We start from the raw sequence: 24653 nt of genomic DNA on the forward strand, positions 1-24653 counted from the left end.
TGGAGTAAGCTTGTCGGCCCCTTCACCTTGCTTCCCTTGCTTAAGCTGATGGAAAGAACCTGTGCTTTCCCGGTCAACCCCTTCACCTTGCTTAAGCTGATGGAAAGAACCTGTGCTTTCCCCGGCGTACCTTACACCCCCGCAGAAGCTGGATGGTTAAAAACAGCTTCCGTTGGAGCCAGAGGCTGCTAGAGCTACAGCCACAGCCGAAGCTGAAGCAGGAGCTGCCAGTAGCAGAGCTGACCTACGGGAGGAAGCTGAACAAGGACTTGAGGCCAGTGGGTAATCTTTTTAGCATAGAGGGGGAAGCATGATTTTGTTTTACACAATCATGCTTCTCTGTAGCCTCCTGGTTACTCTTGTGAGGCGTACTTATTGGGCCTGGAAGCTTTTGATCAATATATCAAAATGGGGATGCTGGTTCATGGGTTGGTTACTGTGGAGCCTAAATATATGCTTTGATTCTTCTGCCTCCTACTTTGAGAGTTTCTTATATCCAGTGGTTCCGAACCTTTCAGACATATATATGATCCTCTTTGAGATTATAAACTCTGCCCTCCTAATACATTTGGCGACAAGGATGGGATCGCTAGGTATAAGATCTCTATTTAGAAGCGGAAGTCCTACCGACTACGCCAACAGAGTAGTCCTGCTATCACCATCTCCTTGCTGATGATGTTCCCTAAAAGCTTGTTGAACTAGAGGATCATGGCTGATACCTATGAATCTCATACAGTCTGTCCTATCTACTGATATTCCACTGGCCCCTTGATCACTGAGTCTTACCATCCAAGATATTAATGGTTCTCCTATTCTTTGGCTGAATCTACTCAAAATATCTGTGACCTCTTGCAGTGAGAAATCTTCCTGAATTTCCCTTGTAACTGAATCTTCACCTCGGGTTTCTGTCTTCCTCCTTTGTATGGGTCGAGCCCTTGTCTGATCATTTAACCATCTCCCATTCTCTGTGTGAGGGACGTCCTGAACCCTAGTAGTGTTTTGTGCCTCAGCCCCTAACGTTGTCTCATTTTCCCCCCACTCACTTCCCCTGCCACCATGGCAAGGACGAAGCAGGCAGTCAGGCTCTGTCTGGGCTGGGTTGGAATGCACTCTTTCTTGGCTTATTTGGTCTCCTGTTGCTCCTAGCCACATTAATAGAAAAGTTCTCATTTGAGTCAGTTTGTTCTCCTGCTATCTGAGATTCCCCTTCTTGCCGTGGGGTAGGAGTGCCCCCATCTCTTTCACTTAATCTCAATCTTTCGTATACTAGCCAGTAGGCTGATAACACTATCCAGCTTTGCCTAGATAGTGATGCCCCTGACTGAATCCCAACTTCTTGTAAACACCTTTCCAAATCCCTAGGATCTCCTCTCTGTAGCCTTGGTTCCCAGTTTTCACAGGGTCCAGCTTTTTTAGCCAATTCTTTTGCTAGGGAGGAATAAAATGGATCCTCCCACCCTGGGATATTCATCTCTTCCTCTGAAATTCTTCTGCTTCTAAATAAAGATCTTATACCTAGCGATCCCATCCTCATCGCCAAATGTATTAGGAGGGCAGAGTTTATAATCTCAAAGAGGATCATATGTATGTCTGAAAGGTTCGGAACCACTGGATATAAGAAACTCTCAAAGTAGGAGGCAGAAGAATCAAAGCATATATTTAGGCTCCACAGTAACCAACCCATGAACCAGCATCCCCATTTTGACATTGATCAAAAGCTTCCAGGCCCAATAAGTACGCCTCACAAGAGTAACCAGGAGGCTACAGAGAAGCATGATTGTGTAAAACAAAATCATGCTTCCCCCTCTATGCTAAAAAGATTACCCACTGGCCTCAAGTCCTTGTTCAGCTTCCTCCCGTAGGTCAGCTCTGCTACTGGCAGCTCCTGCTTCAGCTTCGGCTGTGGCTGTAGCTCTAGCAGCCTCTGGCTCCAACGGAAGCTGTTTTTAACCATCCAGCTTCTGCGGGGGTGTAAGGTACGCCGGGGAAAGCACAGGTTCTTTCCATCAGCTTAAGCAAGGTGAAGGGGTTGACCGGGAAAGCACAGGTTCTTTCCATCAGCTTAAGCAAGGGAAGCAAGGTGAAGGGGCCGACAAGCTTACTCCAGTCCAACATACAAACAGCATTCAGTTCAGGGGAAAAAGCCAAACTAGTCAAGGGCACTTGTTGACTAAGTGCTAAGGAGTCAATTTTTGGTTGCCAACACAAGAGTACATGGCAACAGGGAAGCTAAAGACACAAACACAGAAGAAGAAAATGACTTGGAAAAATCCACAAGCAAGGCCTCAAAGGAAAATGCAGCTTGGACACAAGTTCAAAAAGAATTCCTAGAAGAAATGAGGGTTTTTTTTGTTTGTTTTGTTTTTTTTTTTTTAGTGACCTAAAAATGATTTCAAAACTAAATGAGAATAGTAGAGAAAATGGGAAAAGAAAGAGCTAGGGAAGAAAAACATGAACAGAGAATTAAACACTTTGCAGGGGGGCTGGAGTCACAAAACATTACTGAAGCAAGTAAAAATTAGAATTGACTAAATGGAAGCTGGCTCCATGAGACATCAAGAAGTGATTAAAAAAAAAGTCAAGAGACTGAAAAAAGTAGAAGAAAGTATGAGATATCTTATAGAAAAAAATGACCTGGAAAGAAGGAGAGAAAATTTAAAAATCATTGGACTACCTGAAAGCTATGAACAAAAAAGACTCTAGATATGTTTCAAGAAAGCATAAAACTGTCTAGATAGCTTAGAACCAGAGGGTAACGTGGAAATTGAAGGAATCCACCAGTTATCTCCTGAAGAAAAGAAAAACCTCAAAATGAAAACTTTTCCTATTATTGCAGCCAATATCTAGAGCTCCCAGGTCAGGGGAAAAATAAATACTGCAAATCACCAGAAAGAAAGAATTCGAGTCCTAATGAGCTACAGTTAAGATCACACAAGATTTAGCAGACACACTGTAAAGGAGAAGGGAGTTTGGAATATGATATTCCAAAAGGTAAAAGAATCTTGTTTTATATCCAAGAATAACCTGCCCAACAAAGCTTGGTATAATCCCATGGTAGGGTTGTGGGGTGAGGGGGAAATGAAGTTTTAATAAAATAGAGGACTTCCAAACGTTTCTGATGAAAAGGCTAGAACCGAATAGAAAATGTTACATACAAACACAAGAATCAGTGAAGCATAACAAACAGGAGAAAGAAGTCATAAGGGATTATACTGTTTACATTTTTACATGGGGAGATGATACATGAAGCCACTCAGAACTCTATCATCATCAGGGGTCATAGATTGAGTCACAAAGTGCCCTGGTATGATTATGTTGTGTTTGGATGATCCAAAGGGAGGGGAAGAACAACATACCAAGAAGGAAAGAAGAAGAATGGGGGAAAATAGCTCACATAAATGGGGTACCCAAGGAAGACTTATATAACAAGGATAGGGCAATGGTGGAAGGGGAGAACAGATGATGCTTAAACCTAACATTCCTCTGAACTGGTTAAAGAAGGGAAGAACGCACACACGCACACAGAGCTAAGTCAGTCAATAAACATTTATTAATCACCTACTATGTGCCAGGCTTTGTGTTAAGTACTAAGGATAGAAAAAGAGGCAAAAGACCCTTACTCTCCTCTAGAAGCTCACAATACATATTATTTAGCAAGAAAATAGGAGAAAGGTTAAGGAAGAGGAGGAATGACAGGGAATCTAGATTAGGGGAGGTATTAGTCAGAAATAAAACGGTCTCTTAAAAGGGGAGGTAGGGGAAAAAGAGAAAGCAAAGTATAAGAGAAAGAATGGGGAGAAATATAGTTAGCAATCATAACTGTAAATGCAGTTGGGATGAACTTATCCATAAAATGTGTTGTTTATAAGAAATACACTTGAGACAGAAAGATTCACACTGTGTTAAAATAAGGGGTTGGAGCAGAGTCTGTTATGTTTTGTTTGAAGTAAAAAGGCAAGTGTGGCAATCATGATCTCAAACAAAGCAAAAGTTTAAAAAAATAGACCTAAGTAAAGAAGTTAAACAGGGAAGCTACTTTTTTTTGTTAACAAGTACCAAAGACAGTGAATTAATATCAATACTGAACATGCACCAAATAGCATAGCATCTAAAATCTTAAATGAAAAAAATGAGTTATAAGAAGAAATAGTAAATATACTATTTACTATAATGGGGGTATGGTGGGAGGTAGCACCAATTTATCCCTCTCAGATCTAGATAAATCTAGCCAATACAGAAACCAAAAAGAAGTTAAGAACCTGAATAAAATTTTAGAAAAGTTATTGAATGTGAATAAAAATTAGTGTACCTTTCTTCAGGTATGTATGGCATCTTCAGAAAAACTAACCATGTATTAGGACATAAAACCTCCCACACAAATACAGAAAAGTAGAAATACTAAATATATCTTTTGCCAACCATAATGTGATAAAAACCACATTTAATAGGGGACCTTTGAAGTCTAGATTAAAAGTTAATTGAAACTTAAATACACTTAAAGAATAAGTAAGTCAAAAAAACCTAATTATAAAAGCAATCAATTTTATTAAAGATGAAAACAATGAGAAAACATACCAAAGTTTGTGAGATGAGGTCAAAGCAACATTTGAAAGAAAACATGTATTTCTAACCATATTCATCAGTATAAGAGAAAGAACAGACCAACAAATTGTTCATATACTTTAAAAAGCTAGAAAACCAAAAATTAAAAGCCCCCAATGAAACACCAAAGAGAGATTTTGGAAATTGAAAGAGAGACAAAGTTGAAAGGTTAAAAAAGTGAACTAATAAATAAAACTAGGCACTTGTTTTTTAGAAAGGAAAAATAGATAAGCCTTTAGCTAATTCTTTTATAAAAGACGAACAACAAATTACCCATATCAAAAATGAAAAAAGTAAATCTGCAACCAATGAAGAAGAAATTAAAAAACAATTATTAGGAGCTATTTTAAATAACTGTATACCAATAAAACTGACTAAATGAAGTGGATGAATATTTCAAAAATATAAATTGCCTAGATTAACAGAATACAAAATAGAAAAATAACCCTATTATAGAAAAAGAAATTGAATGAGCCACAAATGAATTTCCAAAGAAAAAACCCCAGGACTAATGGATCTACAAGCAAATTCTACCAAACATTTAAAGAGCAATTCCAGTCATATTAAATTCCTTCGATGACACAAATATGGTCTTGATAGATAAATCAGGAAGAATCATAACAGAAAAAAAAACTATAGACCAATTTCCCTAATGAATATTGATGTAAAAATTTTAAATAAAATTCTAGCAAGGAGATTATAGCCATATATCACACAGATCATATACTATAACCACACTGGATTTTATACCAGAATTGCAGGTAGGGTTCAATATTAGGAAATCTAGAGTTTCCAGGGCTAAGAAAAAAATATTAGAAGCATACAGGAAAAAAAGAATTCATGTAACAAGGAGCCACAATCAGATTCACACATGATTTAGCAGCCACCACCATAAAGGAATGGAGAGCTTAGAATATGATATTCCAGAAGGCAAAAGATAAAAGTTTACAACTAAGAATAACTTACTCATTAAAGCTGAATATAATCCTATAAGAGGAAAATTAAACCTTTAATGAAATAGAGGACTTCTAAGCATTCCTGATGAAAAATATCAGGGCTGCATAAAAATTTTCTTATGGAAACACAGGAATCAAGAGAAACATGAAGAACTAAAGGATAAACTGTTTACATTCTATTATAGGGAGATGATACATGTGTCCCCACTGACCCCTATCATTAGTGATCATAGAGGAAATCTAATTAGAGTATCTGGGAGTTGTTCCATTATATTTTGATAATCTTAGAAGAATGAAGAGGGCAGTGTAGCATAATATACTAGGATGGAAATGAGGGAGACTGAGGATTCAGAAAATTATCTCACATAATTGGTTTGTATAAGTAGAAGTCTATATTAGTGAGGAAAGGATATGAGGAGCAGGTTGGGGAATAAGAAGGAGGGTAGTTTAAGGAAGGAATTTGTCTTAAGCAAAACAAGCTCTAATGATGTAGAAAAATATAGCGATTTTTTTGTGGTGCCAAAGAACTGGAAACTGAGAAGGTACCCATCAATTAGGGAATGACTGAATTAATTATTGTATATACATGTAATGGAATACTATTGTTCTGTAAGAAATGATGAAGAAGGATGTTCTCAGAAAAATTTGGGAAGATTTGTATGAATTGATGCAGAGTGATGTGAGCAGAACCAGGGGAACAATTTACACAATAACAACTTTGTAGAGATAACTTTGAAAGACTTAGGAACTCTGATCAGCATTATGATCTACCATGATTCCATAGGGTTGATGATGAAACATGCTGCCCATCTCTCCTCATGAAAGTTGAAGAACTCGGTGCAAATTAAAACATTTTTTTTAAATAGCCAATGTAAGAACTTTTGTTTTACTTGACTATATGTTTGTAATAAATGTTTTATTTCTCTTTTTGGAGATGGGGGAGAAGGAGACAGATTTGAATTGATTAAATAAAAGAAATGGTTTTAGGATAAAATGGTTTACTTACTGGGGGTTGACCCATAGGTCTTCCATAAGTCACAATGAAAGGGAGAAAGAAGGTGAGGACTAGGAGATTTTTAAAATGCAATAGTTCGCATACAAAAAATGGGTACGAAGGTTTGGGTAGAAGTAGTGTGAGCAGGGGGAATTGTGTGGAGAATATTTGAATTATAGAATGGAGACCCATATTAGCAGCAGAGGGATATGCTAGCAGGATACTTTTTGTTTTTGCGAAGTAGGTAAGCAAAAGGGGACAAATCTGTAGGATTTTTGTTGGATCTAGTCCAACCCCTTAATTTTCTATTTGAGAAAATAAGCCCAAATCAAGTGACCTGGCTGAATGGTTGACTTCTTGACTCTAAATCTAGTGTGCTTTCCACTCTATCATGCTGTGTCTACATGAGAAGACTATGAAGGGGAGTTGTCCAAACACAGACATTCAGTCACATGAACCAGGCTGAATCCTAGCATTCCTTTTGGACTGCCAATCCTGTGCACAAAGATTTTTTTGTATTCTCCTTTTACTTGGGTTAGTAAAGACTGCAGCCCAATACTAGAGAAGGGTTGAATGTTCCTCAAGGAGGTGGGAGAGGGAAGGAGGGACCCCCGGTGGAGGGAGAGGAGGTTAAAGACTTTCTTAAAAAAGAAGCACAGATGAAAGTCATGGAATAATCTTTATACCTATCCATGTGAAAAACATCTATATCTAGGATATAATTTAATACTAGTCCATATTTACGTATATTAGAATGGAAATGAAGCACTAAATTGCTTCCCAGAAGCATACTACATAACTTTTAAGATTGTTACATCAAAAACATCATTTTGTTGTTACGAAAATCAGGATTGTTGAAGACATTCTAGAATCTCCATTTAATAAATTATCAAAGTTCCAGGAGTATTACAGAATAGAGTATTGAATATTTGAGAAGAAAAAACCCTCTGTCTCCTGATTACTAGCCGAGTGCAGATAGAGATCAGCTGATTTCATGGCAACTTTGTTCTCAGCCAACATTGCAGCTCAGACTAAAATAAAGGCGATATTCATTTAGGTATAGCACTGGGGTGTTTGCTGATGCAGCATGAGGCATGGTAGTTAGGGATTTTCCTTGTTTTCCGGAATTCATCAGTATAGGGTTAAGGTTGAATGTTATTTCTCCCAGCTGGGACTTCTGACCCTTAAGGAACCACAGGGGGACTCTCCTGTGTCCCTTCATGGAAAGAGGATTCCTCTTCCTAAGCAATGCCCAGAGAAATGGCTTTGTGTGCTCTTTCTATAGCAGACTCTTCCCCTTCCTCTCTGTGGCAGTGCTACCCCTATGGAGAGTGAGAGTTGAAAGAATAGCAAGGCCTGAGGACAGAGATAGCAAGGCAACGGGGAAGAAGAAGGAAGAAGAGTCCAGGCAAGAGTGAGGAGAAGATGGCAATGGTCTTTCCTAAAATGATGGCTCCAGGGAAGGAATGACAAATCAGGCAAACAGGGCAGATGTCTAGTTATAGTTGCCTAATGGCTATTCTTCACACATTATGTTTCATTTAGTATCTCTGTGCCTTTGAATCGACTCTTTCCTCCACATTTTCCTTCCTCACTCCTACCTCCTATTTTTCCTCACCTGCTTCAAGACTTAACTCAAATTCTACCTTCAGCAGTAAGCCTTTTCCCCCTTTCCCCTCAGCAGCTATACCCGTCCCTTCTAAGGTTACCTTGCATCTAATTTGTGCGTATCTTGTGTGTACTGATTTATATACATTTTGTCTTCCCCTGTTAAAATGTGAACTATTTTAAGTCAGATGCTTTTTTCCTTTTCATTTGTATCCCCAGTCAATAAATAGTAAGTGCTTAATAAGTGCTTGTTGATTAATTGATTGATTTCTCCTTCCCCTACACCATGTTATCTGATGCAATTAATATTTTGGGTACTTCCTTTTATAACCATGAGGAAAGATAATGACATAATAAATTTTAAACATTTTCTATATGTCTGAACCTGATTTAGGTTCTGTGGGAAATTCAAAAGATAGAAAACTTGGTTCTTACCTTTAAGGAGCTCAGTCTAATTAAAGACATAATATTAACACAGGTGAAGCAATTAACCATAGCCAATAGCACACAATTGCACAATGATAAAGGTTCACCCATGTGGTCTTGAGTATCAGTGTTATAAGCATTTGGGGGAGAGAGAGAGAAGTCAGAACTAAAATAATCATGAAAGGCTTCCTAAAGGTAGAATTTGCATCCCACCATTTTTGGTGAAGAATGGTTAGAATTTCACTAGTTGGAGAGTAAGGATAGGACCTTAGGGAAGAGAGGAATAGTAAAAATCTACTTAAACTTGTAAATATGAATGCAAAACAGTATTATGTACCTTTCAAAGTAGTTTCCCATGCATTGTCTCACTCAACCCTCACAATAACCCTTTCAAGACAGGCCAGGTATTACTTCAAAATAGTTCTGATCCTGGTTGCTTTAGAGAGTTTCATGAGTTACTTTGGCCAAAAGATTCTAGCATATGGTGAATAACCTTCTGGATGCTTAGCATATCCAAACTTAAGTAAACAAGCTCTCAGATGATAAGAGGCAAGATTGGCTGGGTTGTCAACCAATCAACAAGTACTTATTAAGTATCTGCTGCTGAAGGTAGAATTTGAGTTAAGTCTTGAAGCAGGTGAGGAAAAATAGGAGGTAGGAGTGAGGAAGGAAAATATGAAGGAAAGAGTCGATTCAAAGGCATAGATGTACTAAATGAAACATAATGTGTGAAGAATAGCCATTAGGCAACTATAACTAGACATCTGCCCTGTTCGCCTGATTTGTCATTCCTTCCCTGGGGCCATCATTTTAGGAAAGACCATTTAGAAGGATTTTGGTTTTGATTTGGATGAGTAACAACATACATACAATACATACATACATATATGTGTATGTATATGTGTGTATATATGCACATATATGTTTATATATTATATATATGTATATATATATATATATAAAGAGAGAGAGAGAGAGAGAGAGTTTCTTGAGCCGAGAAGTAGCTTGATTAAAGCATGGTACTTCGGGAAACAATCTGGAGGTAGTATGCAGAGTGGATTCAAGTTTGGAGAAACTAAGTGGCTATGGCATATAATCTCATATTGTAAGCGATGAGGACGTGGACTACTGTAGTGGCAGTAGGAGAGGAAAACATCCAAGCGTTAATGAAAAGATAGCAACAATAGAACTTAGTAGTTGCTTAAATGTGAGAAGTGAAGAGATGGATGCAAAGATGACTTGGGAGAATAAATTCCTAAGTTCTTCAGTGCGGATCTCTTAAAGAAAGTATAGGTATTTATCCGGGAAAAGAGAAGTTGTGAAGGGAGAGGGATGGACATTCCACTGTCTTTAAGTATTTTTTAAAAGGAAGCAGATTTATTCTGTTTGGCTCAGAGAACAGAACTACTAATAGAAGTCGCAGGGAGGCTGATTTCTGCTCAAAATGAAGAAAAACCTCCTAATAATAAAACTTTCCAAAAGTGGGTTGAGGTGCCTCATGAGCTAATGAAATCTCTGTGTTTAGATGTATTCAAGCAGAGGCTGGATAACCACTTGTTGGAAAGCTGTAGGAGGGATGCATACTTCAGGTGGTAGTTGGTCTAGATGACCTCTGAGGTCTTGTCTCATTCAGAGTCCAAGATTCTTCTTTGTGATGCTACTGGCAAAAATTGACACACTGAGAGAGAAGTGATGTTTATCCTGCCTGTTCAATAGGGTCATAAGCTCCTTGAGGGCAGAAGCAAGGTCTTATACTTCTTTGCATCGCTTGTAGCTCTTAGCATGGTGGTGGTACTCTGTGAATATCTACAAAAATGAGTTGAATGATGAAAAGCAAGGAAAGAGAAAAAAGATTCTCTGAGCATGGCCTCAGAGCTTCTGAATTCCCATATGGAAGTGGAGCCAATTTAAGACCACTTCCCAGAACGTGGTAGTCCCTGGATTTGCTCCAGGGATGGGTGAAATATGAGTCATGCTTCTATTTGTCTGCTTCAATTTGCTCCTCCTGGTGCCTCATATTTATAGCTTATGGTGGCGGTTTTTCACTTGTTAAACAGGGAAAGAAAAATGGCTGAACTAAGGCAGAGCCATAAGCTAATGGAAATTGTTTAAATAATTAATAAAGAAAGGCTTGAAAATGACAACTCACTAGGAAGTTATGGAAACATTTAAGCTGAAATTGCAGCCAGCAGACTTGGAGCCATGGATTACCCTTCAAAGGTTAAATGGGATGATTTGAAAGCTAGCAGGAAAAAAGAAGCCAGTTATAATTTGTTTTAAGAAAGAAGAAAAATGTAGCTATAAACCAAAGAGAGAAAACTATCATCATTTTGAATACTGGTGTGAGCAAAAGTAGTAGTGACAGTAATAATAAAATTATAGAAAATAGTTCACATTTATATTGGGCTTTAAAGTATACAAAGCCTTTCCCCTGCAACAATCCTATGAGGGAGGTATAACAAAATTATCTTCCCTGTTGTGCCAATGGGGAATCAGAGGTTCTTGAAGTGAAATGAAGAGCCCAAGGCCACACAGGTTGTTAGTTATAGAGCTGGGACTTGAAAGTAAGTCTCCTTGCTCTCAATTCACTATCTTTTCCCCTACGTCAATGGTTCAATGGACTTGTTGACATTCAAGGAGCAGCATGGTAGGTAGTAGAAAGAAAATGAGATTTAGAATCAGAAAAACTGGTTTTGAATCCCAGAACTGATGTTAGTTGTGTGACGTTAGACCTTTCTGGGATATGTTGTTTTTGTGAGTCTCACTATCCTCAGCTATTAAGTGGGACTAGTGAATATTTGGAGTGACTTCGTCACAGGGTTGTTGGGAGGAAGGTGCTTTGTAAATCTTAAGATATAGGAATGTCAGTAATTTTCCTTGTAAATACATTCATGCCTCCTTTAATGTAAAGATGTATTCCAATGACATTTTATTTTCAGGAACTTTGTTGTCATTCATATAGTCAACAAGCATTTATAAATACCTGCTATCTCCTCGGTACTGGGCTACATAGTAGTGATTAAAATGAAAAAAGCCCAGTCCCTATCCTCAAGGAACTTACAGTCTTCCAGAGCTAGAAATTAATACTGGAGATGGAGAAAGGTGCATGTTCCAATGCATGTTTGCTTACTTTTCTTATCTTCAGGAATGTTTAATTTTCTATGGAATGAAATTCATTAGGTCAGGAGTCATTTCTACATCCTGCTATAATTAATATGATATGTTGATATCATGGTTGCCTCTTAAAAGATTCCCAAAATGGGTGTGTAAGAACACATATGTAATGAATCAGTGATCGTTATCCCTCTAGTGAAGTGAGGGTGGTCTCTGTTGGAAAAGAAGAAGAGAAATTGGAAGTCCATCACAAAGAAAGAGCTTGTAGCATGGTTTTCTTATTGCTGATTTTTTTTTTGCTTGCCAACAGTCTGTTAGGCAAGCAAAACAATTCAACGTTGGAAAGTATTGTGGAATAATGAAAAGAGACTTTGAACCCGAATTCAAAACCTGACTAATACTCAGTAAGTCATTTAACTTCCCAGAATCTTAAAGGTCTTCTACCCCAACCTCATCATTTTACAGATGTGAGGTTTGGACTAGCTGACCCTTGAGCATTAGCTTTAAAATGTTCTCATAGGAGTTCCAGAAGCAAAAGGTCAGAACTTTTCAACAAGGGGAGAGTGATTAGTTATATATCTGATTATTTCAGCACATATTTATATTGATACTTTTAACAATTCTGTCGGTTCTAGTGTGGTAAGAATTACTTCCCTCCAGGCAGAACACAATCCTGTGTACTCTCTCAGCCTATGTACTTCTCCCTGTCTTTGCAAAAATTTTTCGTAAAGTATCTACTCAGCACAATAGAGTCCTTTCTTTGATCTTTTGGGGTTTCTTCTTGGTTCCAGATAGGAAAACAAGGAGCAGTACATGGATATTACAGATTTAAGGCAAACTTTTACCCAGCTTAAGGGAAAAAAAAGCCCTAATAATTAGAGATATCTAGAAGTAGAATGGGATGCCTCAGGAAGTAATGGGTTATTGCTGGAGGTCTTCAGGTAAAGACTGTATGTCCAGTTATCATAGATGCTTTAGAAGAACCAGTGTTTAGGTGTATAAATTGAACCATATGGCCTCTGCGGTTATTTTTAACTCTGAAATTTTATGATTCTGGGTATCAGTGTTACACTCAGGTTGTCCATCTCTAGTATCCCTCATTCTCTTTGTATGCCCAACGCACTGGCTTTTCCAGGAATATGTGTCCTTGTAATGGCTGTTACATCTCTTCCCACATCTCACAGGAGAGGTAATATAATTCAGACTGGTTATACTTACTATATTCAGTTATCTTTTTTTAAAGAAAAGTTCCTCATGTAAGGAATAAAATCACCCCCACTTTTTAAAAATAAGTAATAGCTTAACAAGGTAAGAAATGTCTTAGTCAAACATCCAATCAGATTATTTAGACCAAATGTTTTGACCAACTGGAGTTGCACAGAAAGTGTGATCAGATTGGCTGAGGAAATTTGGTCACCTAGAGCTCATCTATAAAATGTTACTAGATCTGATGTTAGCGAGAGTCCAACCTAGGAATGAGCATTCCAGCAAAACCCCTGAGGAAGAACTGTTGTGGGGAGGAGAATATCTCACTTCTGGCACTAGCCTCAGTTCTCCCCACCTCCTTTGGATTTCTTAGCTTCCCACTCGTGTCCCTGGGACAGCAATGGCTTGCAGCAATGTCTGAATGGGGAGCCTAGAATGGACTGGATTCAATGTGAGAAGGCATCAGAAAGGTGATACTATACCTAAGGAGAACTTCATGAGTATCCCCTGAAGGGCAGGAAAGGACTTCTAGCAATTCAGAGATATGTTATCTCTTGGTTACATATGCTTTCTAAGCTTGAGCCCACACTCCCCTGACTTCTTTATGTACTTGTGGGAAACTATATCACAGACCTTTGGGGGGATGTTTTTTAGTGACATTTCTGACTACACCATTTTAGTGAATACCCCCTTCTAAAAGCTAAAGTCTGGCTGACTAATTGAGTACTAACTGGTCATCATTTTGTGAAGAACATATGTAAAGAACCATGTACTATAGCACTAGAAAATATACCCCTGTCCCTTCAGGGGTATATTCTTCTCCCTTAGAGGAGATATAGTAGACTCGCTCTGGGGACTATACTTATCAGTATATGTGGGAGTTGGAAAAGTCACCTCAGAGTATGTGCTACAATATTTTTTTTTCTTCTAAGAGGCCATGATTTGTAATCAAATAGCATCATCAGGAAAATATTGATGTTAAAAAGGTGGGCTTTTGTGGCAGCAAGCAATTTGGAATTTTTAAATGCATAGAAATGACACTTAGCCCAATCTCCTCACACTCAATCCTGGAACCAGGAAAATATGATTTTTATTGATTTTTTCCTGTGTCTGAGGCCAGATTTGAATTCACAAAGATTGGTCTTCCTGACTCCAGGCCCAGCTCTCTATCTACTGAACCACCTAGCTGCCCCATAAATTACACACAAATGTGTACTTATTTATATAAAATATATAACATATTACATAGAATGTGTTCTATATTATGTATAGTATATGTACAGTGTGTGTATGTACACATAAATATTTGCATATACATATGTATCACACATATATATGATATGTGTTATATGCATATAACACGTGTATTGTATTAGGATACTTACAAGCTGGAGCGTATCTGGAAGATGGCTACCAGAAGGGTGAAGGAATCAAAATCATGTCATTTGAGGGATCCATTGAATAATGTTGATGATGACAAGGGCATTTATAAAGCTCTTTGAGATCATCAAAGCATATTTTCTACATTAGATCATTTGAACCTTACAACCATATGGAAAAGGTACTACAGATATCTCATAATATAGATAGAAACTGAGGCTTTGAAGAGGTTAAATGATTTGTCCAGGTCACGTAACTAGTAAGCACAGGGGATAGAACATGAAGATGTTTAACCTAGAGAAGAAGCTTTTGGGAACAGGTTGGGAGATGGGGAGGGGGAAGAGAGGGAAGGAAAAAGGACAAGGAGTTATTATTTATCATCATATAGTTGAAGGAATCTTATGGGGGAAAATATTAGATTTTTGCTGGGCCACAGAACTAAAATCATAGGCCAGAAACTATGGGGGCAAATTTCGTTTCCTTGTAAGGAATAAATCTTGAACAATTAGTACAATCCATAAGTATAATTGGCTGCCTTGGTAAATAGTGAAGTCTCTATCACTGAAAAGACTCAAATGGAGTCTGGGTAACCATTTTTCAGCAACATTATAGAGAGTATTCCTATTAAGGTAGGTTTCGGACTAGATGGCCAACCAGGTCTCTTCCATCTCTGAGATATTATGATTCTATTTATTTTTTCATGTAACCTTTGTGTCATGGTTCCCTCTAGAATGAAGGGCCTTAGTCCCCACACACATAAACACCCCTGCACCTGAATACTTGTAAAATCTCTGTGTCGGACAGTTCAAGCCTGCCTTTGAAATAATAATAGTATTATATAGCACTTTAGGGTTTACAAAGCAGTTTATATACTCTGTCTCATTTGAATAATGCAACAAACCAATGAAGTAGATACTCTTATTACCCCCATTTTATAGGTGAAGAGACTGATTTTGAGAGAGACTGAATGATTTGTTCAAACTCCCAAAGCTAGTTAGTGTCCGAGATAAGATTTGAACTCAAGTTTTCCTAACTTCACGACTAGTATCTTATCCATTATGCCACTAGTCGCCTCAGTTCAAAGTACTCTGGCCACAATGTAACAACAGTAACTTTATTATTCCAACAATTTAGAAAGAACAAAAAACCATACCCACAAGAGGCTTTCTTTGATCCCAAAGTACTCATGGTCCCCTTACGACTACTTCATATAGCTGCAGTCTTAGCCACTAGTCTCATTCCAATTAAAAACCCTCCCTTCTAAGAGGTTAATTTCTAACCACATAAGGGATAATTTTGATTACATGAAATTGTAAAGCTTAAAAATTAATGCAATTAGGATAAAAAGGGAAGTAGTCAACTGGGAATGAATGAATGAGAAAGCATTTATTAAGCCCTTACTATGCGCAAAGTATGTGCTAAGTTCTGGGATTATAAATAAAAAAAAGTGGAGACAGCCTCTGCCCTCAAGGAGCTGACATTCTAATGAGGGAGACACAATACATAATTTTCAGGTTTCAGCTGTAAGGCAGAAGGAAGGGTCCCATGGTCTTTAGTGTGCACTGACAAAGCAGATAGTCAAACATCTCCTTTTTATGAGCAACACTGGGCTTTGCAAGGTGGAGGCCCCCATGTCAGAGACATCAGGGACTTCTATTGAGAAAGGACATTCTACATTCCTCTGCATTGTGGGTGGGAGCCACCTCTTTTCATTGGCTGCATAGCTGTAATGGGGTGCTATGAAATCTACATGGCTGAGACAGAATTGCTCTTTCTCTCTTTAGATATGTCCAATGGGGAAGCTCTTTTTCAGCCATCAATGGTTTTCAGTCACGTCTGACTCTTCATGACCCCATGGGGGCTTTTCTTGGCAAAGATACTGGAGTGGTTTGTCATTTCCTTCTCCAGCTCATTTTACAGATGAAGAAACTGAGACAAACAGGGTTATGTAACTTGCCCAGGGTCACATAGCTGCTAAGTGTCTGAAGTCGTATTTGAACTCAGGAAGAGGGGGTTGAGGGCTTTTAGTCCCTGCCATTGGCTCAAACCCCCATCAATTTTATTTCTCCAGTTTTAGGAATTCCCAAGACTCCATTTCCATTAACTACTTAACAGTCAGATTAGCTATTACTAAGGAATATTTACTCAAAGATATAGCATAAACAAACACTTAAACATTCACCTAAACACCTCATCAGGCATATATCACTTTAGTGTCTGAGGAGAGGAAAGGGATTAGATTTGCAATTTAGCTCGGTTCCTACATACATTAGTCCCACCAATCCCAAGTCCCAAATCAATCCTTAAGGCTTGTGTTGCAGTGTTCAGGCTCTTTAGGGCCTCCCTGCTAGGTTGGTAGCAACATTTGGCCTGGAATCCTGAATCTAAGGCCTTTTTGGCTTGAGATACCAGATCCAAGACTCCATAGGTTTTACCTAGGACTGAAAAGGACAAATTAAACACCCTAAAACCCCAAACCTGTTTCTTGGGGCTATGGGGCCTCAAAAGGAGAGGGGTGGTTGGTCTGTGGACCTTTCCTCCACACTCTGCTTAATTTGTGGTGCACATGCTCTGGTTGAAAAAGGGCATCTAGATGGTTTAGTGGACAGAGTGCCAGGCCTGGAGTCAGGAAGAAGAGCCTTTCCTGCCCAGAACTGGAGAAAAAAAATCTTTATATCAAGTATTTTTCATAAAAGTCTGATATCTAACATATATAGGCAACTAACAGTAACGTATATCTATAAATATATATATATAATATTATATAATATATATTATTATTATATAATATATATATACATATAATTCCTCAGTATAGAAATGGTTAAAAGAGTTACAAACTATTGAAAGAATGTTCCAAATTGCTGATAAGATAAATGTAAATCATAGAACTCTGTTATTTCACTTCACTACTGGCCAATTCACTCAGATGACAAAAAATAGGAAATCAGTGTTGGAAGGATTGTGGAAAAATGGGCACACTAGTGCATTGTTGTAACTGTAAATTAATTGTAAATTAATCCAACTATTCTGAAAAGCAATTCAGAATTATGTGAAGAGAGTGACTGAAATGCTCTTAGGCTTTGACCAGAGATTCCACTGCTAAGTATATATTCCAAGGAGGCTAATGGCAAAAAGAAAGGACTCAAATACACTAAAAATTTTATAACAACACTTTTCCCAGTAGCGAAGAACTAGAAACAAAGCAGATGCCTATCAACTGGGTAATGGCTGAACAATTTGTAATGCATGTATGTAATGAAATATTACTGTGCTGAAAGAAACAGTGAATATGATGGCTACAGAGAAGCCTGGAAAGACTTCTATGAGTGATTCTAGGTGGAGTAAAGCAGAACCAGGAAAACAAAGTACACAGTAGCTACAGTGATATAAATGGAAAGAACAACCACAACCACAACCACAACCACAATCACAAAAACAACAAAAACAACAAAAACTGAAGCTGAATGTGCAAAATTATAATGACCAAACTTTGCCTTCAAAGAAGAGATATGTAAAAATACCTCCCTACCTTCCTTTAAGAAGCAGGAGTGCAGAGCCTGCTTAGATCTGAGTCTCCATCTGGGTTGGTGGTTCTTGGGAGAGGAGGAGCGCTGGTGTGGCAGAGCTTACTGTGTATAAATAGCTCTGAAAACAACAGCGCAGCCCCTCAAGCTTGGGACAAAGTACGCTCTACTGTACAAGCAGTCATACCCTGACAAAAAACTCAGGGGTCAAGTAAGTTGGCTGGGAACATGGCCAGGCAGCAAAAATGGACTCAGATTCAGACTCAGACTTTGGAATCTTTCTTTGGTGACAAAGAGGACCAAAACATACAGCCAGAAGTCAACAAAGTCAAAGAGCCTACATCAAAAGCCTCCAAGAAAAACATGAACTGGTCTCAGGCCATGGAAGAGCTCAAAAAGGGTTTGGAAAAGCAAGTAAGAGAAGTAGAGGAAAAATTGAGAAAAGAAATGAGAGTGATGTGAGAAAACCATGAAAAACAAGTCAATGACTTGCTAAAGGAGACCCAAAAAATACTGAAGAAAATAACACCTTAAAAAATAGACCAACTCAAATGGCAAAAGGGCTTCAAAAAGCCAATGAGGAGAAGAATGCCTTAAAAGGCAGAATTAGCCAAATGGAAAAGGAGGTCCAAAAGACCACTGAAGAAAATACCACCTTAAAAATTAGATTGGAGGGGCAGCTAGGTGGCGCAGTCAGTAGAGCACCGGCCCTGGAGTCAGGAGGACCTGAGTTCAAATCCGGCCTCAGACACTTGACACATGTACTAGCTGTGTGACCTTGGGCAAGTCACTTAACCCCAACTGCCCTGCCAAAAAGCAAAAAAAAAAAAAAAAATTAGATTGGAGCAAGTGGAAGCTAGTGACTTTATGAGAAATCAAGATATTACAAAACAGAACCAAAGGAATGGAAAAATGGAAGACAATGTGAAATATCTCATTGGAAAAACCACTGACCTGGAAAATAGATCCAGGAGAGATAATTTAAAAATTATTGGACTACCTGAAAGCCATGATCAGAAAAAGAGCCTAGATATCATCTTTCAAGAAATTATTAAGGAGAACTGCCCTGATATTCTAGAACCAGAGGGTAAAATAGAAATTGAAAGAACCACAGATTGCCTCCTGAAAAAGATCCCCAAAAGAAAACTCCTAGGAATATCGTTGCCAAATTCCAGAACTCCCAGATCAAGGAGAAAATACTGCAAGCAGCCAGAAAGAAACAATTTGAGTATTGTGGAAACACAATCATGGTAATACAAGATCTAGCAGCTTCTACATTAAGGGATTGAAGGGCTTGGAACATGATATTCCAGAAGTCGATGGAGCTAGGATTAAAACCAAGAATCACCTACCCAGCAAAACTGAGTATCATGCTCCAAGGCAAAATATGGACTTTCAATAAATAGAGGACTTTCAAGCGTTCTTGATGAAAAGACCAGAGCTGAATAGAAAATTTGACTTTCTAGTACAAGAATCAAGAGAAGCATGAAAATGTAAACAAGAAAGAGAAATCATAAGGGACTGAAGTGTTGAAGTGTTTTGTTTACATTCCTACATGGAAAGATGATGTGTATAATTCATGAGACCTCAGTATTAGGGTAGCTGAAGGGAATATACATGCATACATACATACATACATATATGTATATATATATATATATATATATATATACACACACACGCGCGCGCGCACACACACACACACACACATATATATAATATATAGACAGAGGGCACAGGGTGAGTTGAGTATGAAGGGATGATATCTAAAAAATAAAATCAAATTAAGGGATGAGAGAGGAATATATTGAGAGAGGGAGAGATAGAATGGGGTAAATTATCTCACATAAAAGTGTCAAGAAAAAGCAGTTCTGTAGGAAGGGAAGAGGAGGCAGGTGAGGGGGAATGAGTGAATCTTGCTCTCATCAGATTTGACCCGAGGAGGGAATAACATACATGCTCAATTGGCTATCTTACCTCACAGGAAAGAAGGAGGAGGGAGATACAAAGGGGAGACAATAGAAGGGAGGGCAGATAGGGGGAGGAGGTAATCAAAAGCAAACACTTTTGAAAAGGGACAGGGTCAAGGGAGAAAATTGAATAAAGGGGGATAGGATAGGAAGGAGCAAAATATAGTTAGTCTTTCACAACATGAGTATTGTGGAAGGGTTTTGCATACTGATACACATGTGGCCTATATTGAATTGCTTGCCACCTTAGGGAGGGTGGGTGGGGAGGGAAGAGGGGAGAGAATTTGGAACTCAAAGTTTTAAAAGCAGGTGTTAAAAAGTTTTTGCATGAAACTAGGAAATAAGATATACAGGCACTAGGGCATAGAAATCTATCTTGCCCTACGAGAAAGTAAGGGAAAAGGGGATGGATGGGGACTGGGATGACAGAAGGGAGGGCTGACTGGGGAATCAGAATATATGCCATCTTGGAGTGGGAGGGAGGGTAGAAATGGGGAGAAAATTTGTAATTCAAACTCTTGTGAAAACCAATGCTGAAAACTAAAAATATTAAATGAATGAATGAATGAATGAATAAATAAATAAATGATTTTTTAAAAAAAGAGGTAGGAGGGGACAGCTAGGTGGCACAGTGGCTAGAGCACAGGCCCTGGAGTGAGGAGAACTCCAAATGTGGCTTCAGACCCTTGACACTCACCAGCTGTGTGACCCTGGGCAAATCACTTAACTGTGATTGCCTCCCTGCCCTCCCTCCATCCCCCCCCCCAAAAAAGAAGTGGGAGATCAAAGGTCTGCAACACAATGTATAATATCAGACTTTTCTGATTTGTTGGTTAGTTTCATAGACATTACCTTCCCCCATCCCCTTCCTTTTCTTTCTTTATTATGATTTATGGCTCTCCTGGAGGGGGAAGACAAACAGTATACAATTGGCTTTCATTATAGCCAGTATCTTCCTTCTCACACAGAATACCAGAAAGGAACCTTTTTGCACGTCTATTTCCCCAAGAAGAACGGACCGAAGACAAGGTGATACAGTTGAAAAAACATTTAAGCAAGAGTTGGGGCACCTAGATTTTCCACAAACTATGTAACCTTGGGCAACCTGTCTGACCCTCAACTTTCTGATCTATAAGATGGGGATGATAATGCTCATAATACCTAGCTCACAAGTAGGGTGCTGTGTGGATTAGGTCTCTTAGTATAACAGAAAGCACTACTTGGATTTCAACCGGAAAGCTGGGACAAATTTACTTCTTTGTCTCCATCCTCTCCTCTAGTCATTTCCGTTTCTTTCCTCCCCCAGATTCTCATTCTCCCATCAAAACTGTGAAAACTTCATTCGAGATGATTCAACCTATTATTTGGCCCAAAGAAAAACTCCACACAAAAGCAAGTTACACCCTTAGTTACGAATCATTCCTTAGGGAATCAACTAATATTCCGAGGTAGGCAGCTAAAGAGGGACCTTCAAGGTAGGAGGTTGCAGGTATGCAAATCCTTACGCTCCCATTCAATTCACTGGTCACATTGTCCTGCTTGAGAAGACATAGGAGGATCCTAAGATCATAATTCTGGAGTAAAAGGAGACCTTATGGGCAACGTAGTCCAACCCCTTCATTTTACTGATGAGGAAGCCCAGGGAAGTTAAGTGTCAGGGGCAGGTTTTGAACCCAGGTCCTCTGCCTCTGTGGTTAGCACTCTTTCTACTATACCATACTGCTGAATGTGAAGTAAAAAATAGAAAAGGTCATTAAACTTCTTCAGCACCTCACCCGGAAATCACAGGGGGCTTTGGAATCAGAGAATATTACTGCAAGAAGGGACCTTAAAAATCTTTACATCGATCTTCCTCTTTCTACAGATTAAAAAAGACGGAGGTCCGGAGATGTGAAATGATTTACCAAGGCTGCGTAATGAGATCTTGGCCGAGCCAGAATTAGAACCCTGTTCTTCTACTTCCCAGACCGTGGCTCTACCCATTGCCCTTACTTCATTAATACTAATAATGATTGGGAAATGTCTGAACAATTTGTGGTTTGTGTATGTAATGGAATGGATTTGCATTCTAAGAAATGACAAATATAAGGAATTCGAGGAGACTTGGAAAGATTCACGCATTCATTCATGAAAAGGAAAATGGCACTAAAAGACATCAGTATTCAGATCAGTGCCACGACCAACTGTTAAAACATAGCTCTCTCCTGTCATTAGAGAAATGTGGGACTCTTGGTTGGAATGAGGCATCCACTGGAAAACACTATCAATGTTTCAGTTTATTTTCTCAAGGTACTTGTTTCTTACAAGGAAGAGTTTCTATTAAGGAATGGATACAGGAGAAGTGAAAGTGAAATAAAAGCCAGCAATTAAGCAACAGCTTACATTTGTACAGCACTTAATGTTTACAAATCACTTAGGCACAAATATTTTATTGCATTTGATCCTCATAATAACCCTGTGAGAAAAGCATTTGTACCCACATTTTACAGATTAGAAAAGGAAGCCTCACACAGGTTAAGAGACCTTTCAAAGATTGCTTTAACTAGTAAGGGGCATAGCTGTGAATGCACTTGAGGTCTTATCACTCATAAGTCCAGTGTTCTTTCCACCGACTCTTTCACTCTGCTCTTCAACTAATAAGCTGTTTTGAAATTCTGCCAAAGTACCAAAGATCCCATGACACAATCGGTCGGTCATGTTATATTTAATTCCCAAGGAGAATGCTACTAATGTGGTTGTATAATAAACAAATAATCTCCCAGTCTCAAGGACCTGCACATGACATGTTCCCAAATTCTCGGGATCATACCTAGCCCACATTTTGTAAGGTACAAAAATGGTCAAAAAAATTAAAGATACAACTGGAAATTTTCCGGCCTCTTCTCTCCCCCAGCCCCACCCCCATAACCTAGGGACTTTCAAGATTACTAGTTCAGTTCTTTCACCACACAGAAAAGGAAGCTGATGCCCAGAATAGGGAAGTAACCTGCCCAAGGTCACATAGCAACTTAATAGCAGAGACAGGACTCAATCGTAGGCTTTAGGACTCAAAATCCCAAGAAAATCAAATATGCTCTCAACTGTTTTCCCAAAAAGGACCCAAGACTAGACCTCCCCCTGTCCAAATGGCCTTGTTTATTAGCAAATCTTGTAAAGTTAAACAGTAGCTAAGATCTCCTGACAGTGATGTTTAATTTATCAGCACTCCTAGCCTTGCAGCTCAAACCTGCAAGTTGAGCTCATTTATTTTTCATAAATTCTTTGAGTAATAGAGTCTGTGTTTCAGAACCATGGAACAACATGATGAGCTAACGAAGCTCGATTGGAGAACAGATGGTCCTGAGAACTGTACATTTAAAATTATGTAACTCACTTTGCTGAGGCTCTGGCAGCTGACACTTTTATCTTAATGAAAAACATAAGAAAAGTGAGAAAAAGAATCCCATGAAACCTTCAGATTCATTTCCAGTTATTATCAAAATAAACTACCATATCCATTGGTAGTGGAAAAGTTAAAACAGGGTGGGAGGATGCTGATGAAATCTACTTAAGACTCAAGGCTGCTATCTATCACCACCCAGTTTTCATGAGTGGAAAAACTTCCTCCTAACTGTACCTTCTGCAAATCGTGACATATGATTTCCTTAGAACTGTGCAGTAATGGAGTGGGCTGCCTCATAAGGTAGTGAGTCTTCTGTCACTCTTAAGTGTTTGAGGAGTGGCTAAAACACCACATAATTTTTTGGGGGGACACTATAGAGTAGTTCATGATTTTGGAGAGAGTTGGACGAGAATACTCCCATTTAGATTCAAATTGAAGCCCATGCTGCTTATAAACACATGTGGATTTATACTTTTGCCATTTCCTAAAATTTATATAAAGACAGGTATCTTAGAATCATAGGGTATATGCTAATCCTAGAATCATAATTTTAGGGATGGAAGGAATTTCACTTTACAAATGAGGGAAACTGAGAACTATAAGTGACTTCCTAAAAATCATACACTCAATTAGTGTTAGAGCTGGAACTAGAACCCATGTCCCCTGACTCATAGTCCTCTGATTTTTCCACTACACCACAGTCTCCCTAATTGCTTTTTACCGGAAGTGGAAGACATGTTTACTGTGTTGCCATGGTTTACCAAACCATGTAATGGGGGAGCAGCAGTCTGTAATTATCATCATCATCACCCTCAATTTGTTTTTCCTGAGCACTCCCAGTGATGATTTGCTTCCATCCTTCAACAGTAACTGAAATCCCTCCTCTGTGAAGCCTTCCCCAGTGAGCTCACCCTCCTCTGAACTCCTGTAGCACTCACTGCCTTGCCTGCCAATTAATCACAGACAGTCTTGGGACATCTCTTCTGTTGAAGTGTAGCTTTTATACTGTTGTTTATTCGATTTTCACTGTCCTTATCTTTTCTCCCCAACTAGATATTGTAAATTGTAAGCACTTACTGTTGCTTGAATTAAATTGATTTGTTGATTCATTTATTCATTCAGCCCCCATTTACAGGCATAACTTATATGGACTATTTATGCCTGATCTTTGGTAGAGCCTTCCAAACTTGTACTGGTCTGATTAGCCACAGTTGAACACACTGTACCTTGATCCCAAAATAGAGATGTCATCATTTTGGTCCTTTTCAAGCACGAAGAACAACCAACAAACCAACAGGCATACCTTGGAGATATTGTAGGTTCAGTTCCAGACCACAGCAACAAAGGGAGTCACATAATTTTGTGGTTTCCTAGTGCATAGAAAAGTTATGTTTACACTATACTGTAGCCTATTAAGTGTGCAATAGTGTGTCTAATAGAATGATGTACATATATTAATTAAAAAATACTTTATTACTAAAAAACGCT

The 24653-nt window shown here is 38.6% G+C and overlaps 1 long non-coding RNA gene across 1 annotated transcript in view; it reads left to right on the plus strand.

Annotated features, from left to right (window-relative positions):
* The window catches only part of LOC118848757, a 105147-nt gene extending 82496 nt beyond the window's left edge, over positions 1-22651 (plus strand). Inside the window, exon 3 of the long non-coding RNA XR_005010262.1 lies at positions 21648-22651. This is a non-coding gene — a long non-coding RNA (uncharacterized LOC118848757). The remainder of the gene's footprint in view (positions 1-21647) is intronic.
* The last annotated feature ends 2002 nt before the right edge of the window (positions 22652-24653 follow it).

The sequence above is a fragment of the Trichosurus vulpecula genome, chromosome 1 (genome assembly GCF_011100635.1).
Source record: "Trichosurus vulpecula isolate mTriVul1 chromosome 1, mTriVul1.pri, whole genome shotgun sequence".
NCBI lineage: Eukaryota > Metazoa > Chordata > Mammalia > Diprotodontia > Phalangeridae > Trichosurus > Trichosurus vulpecula.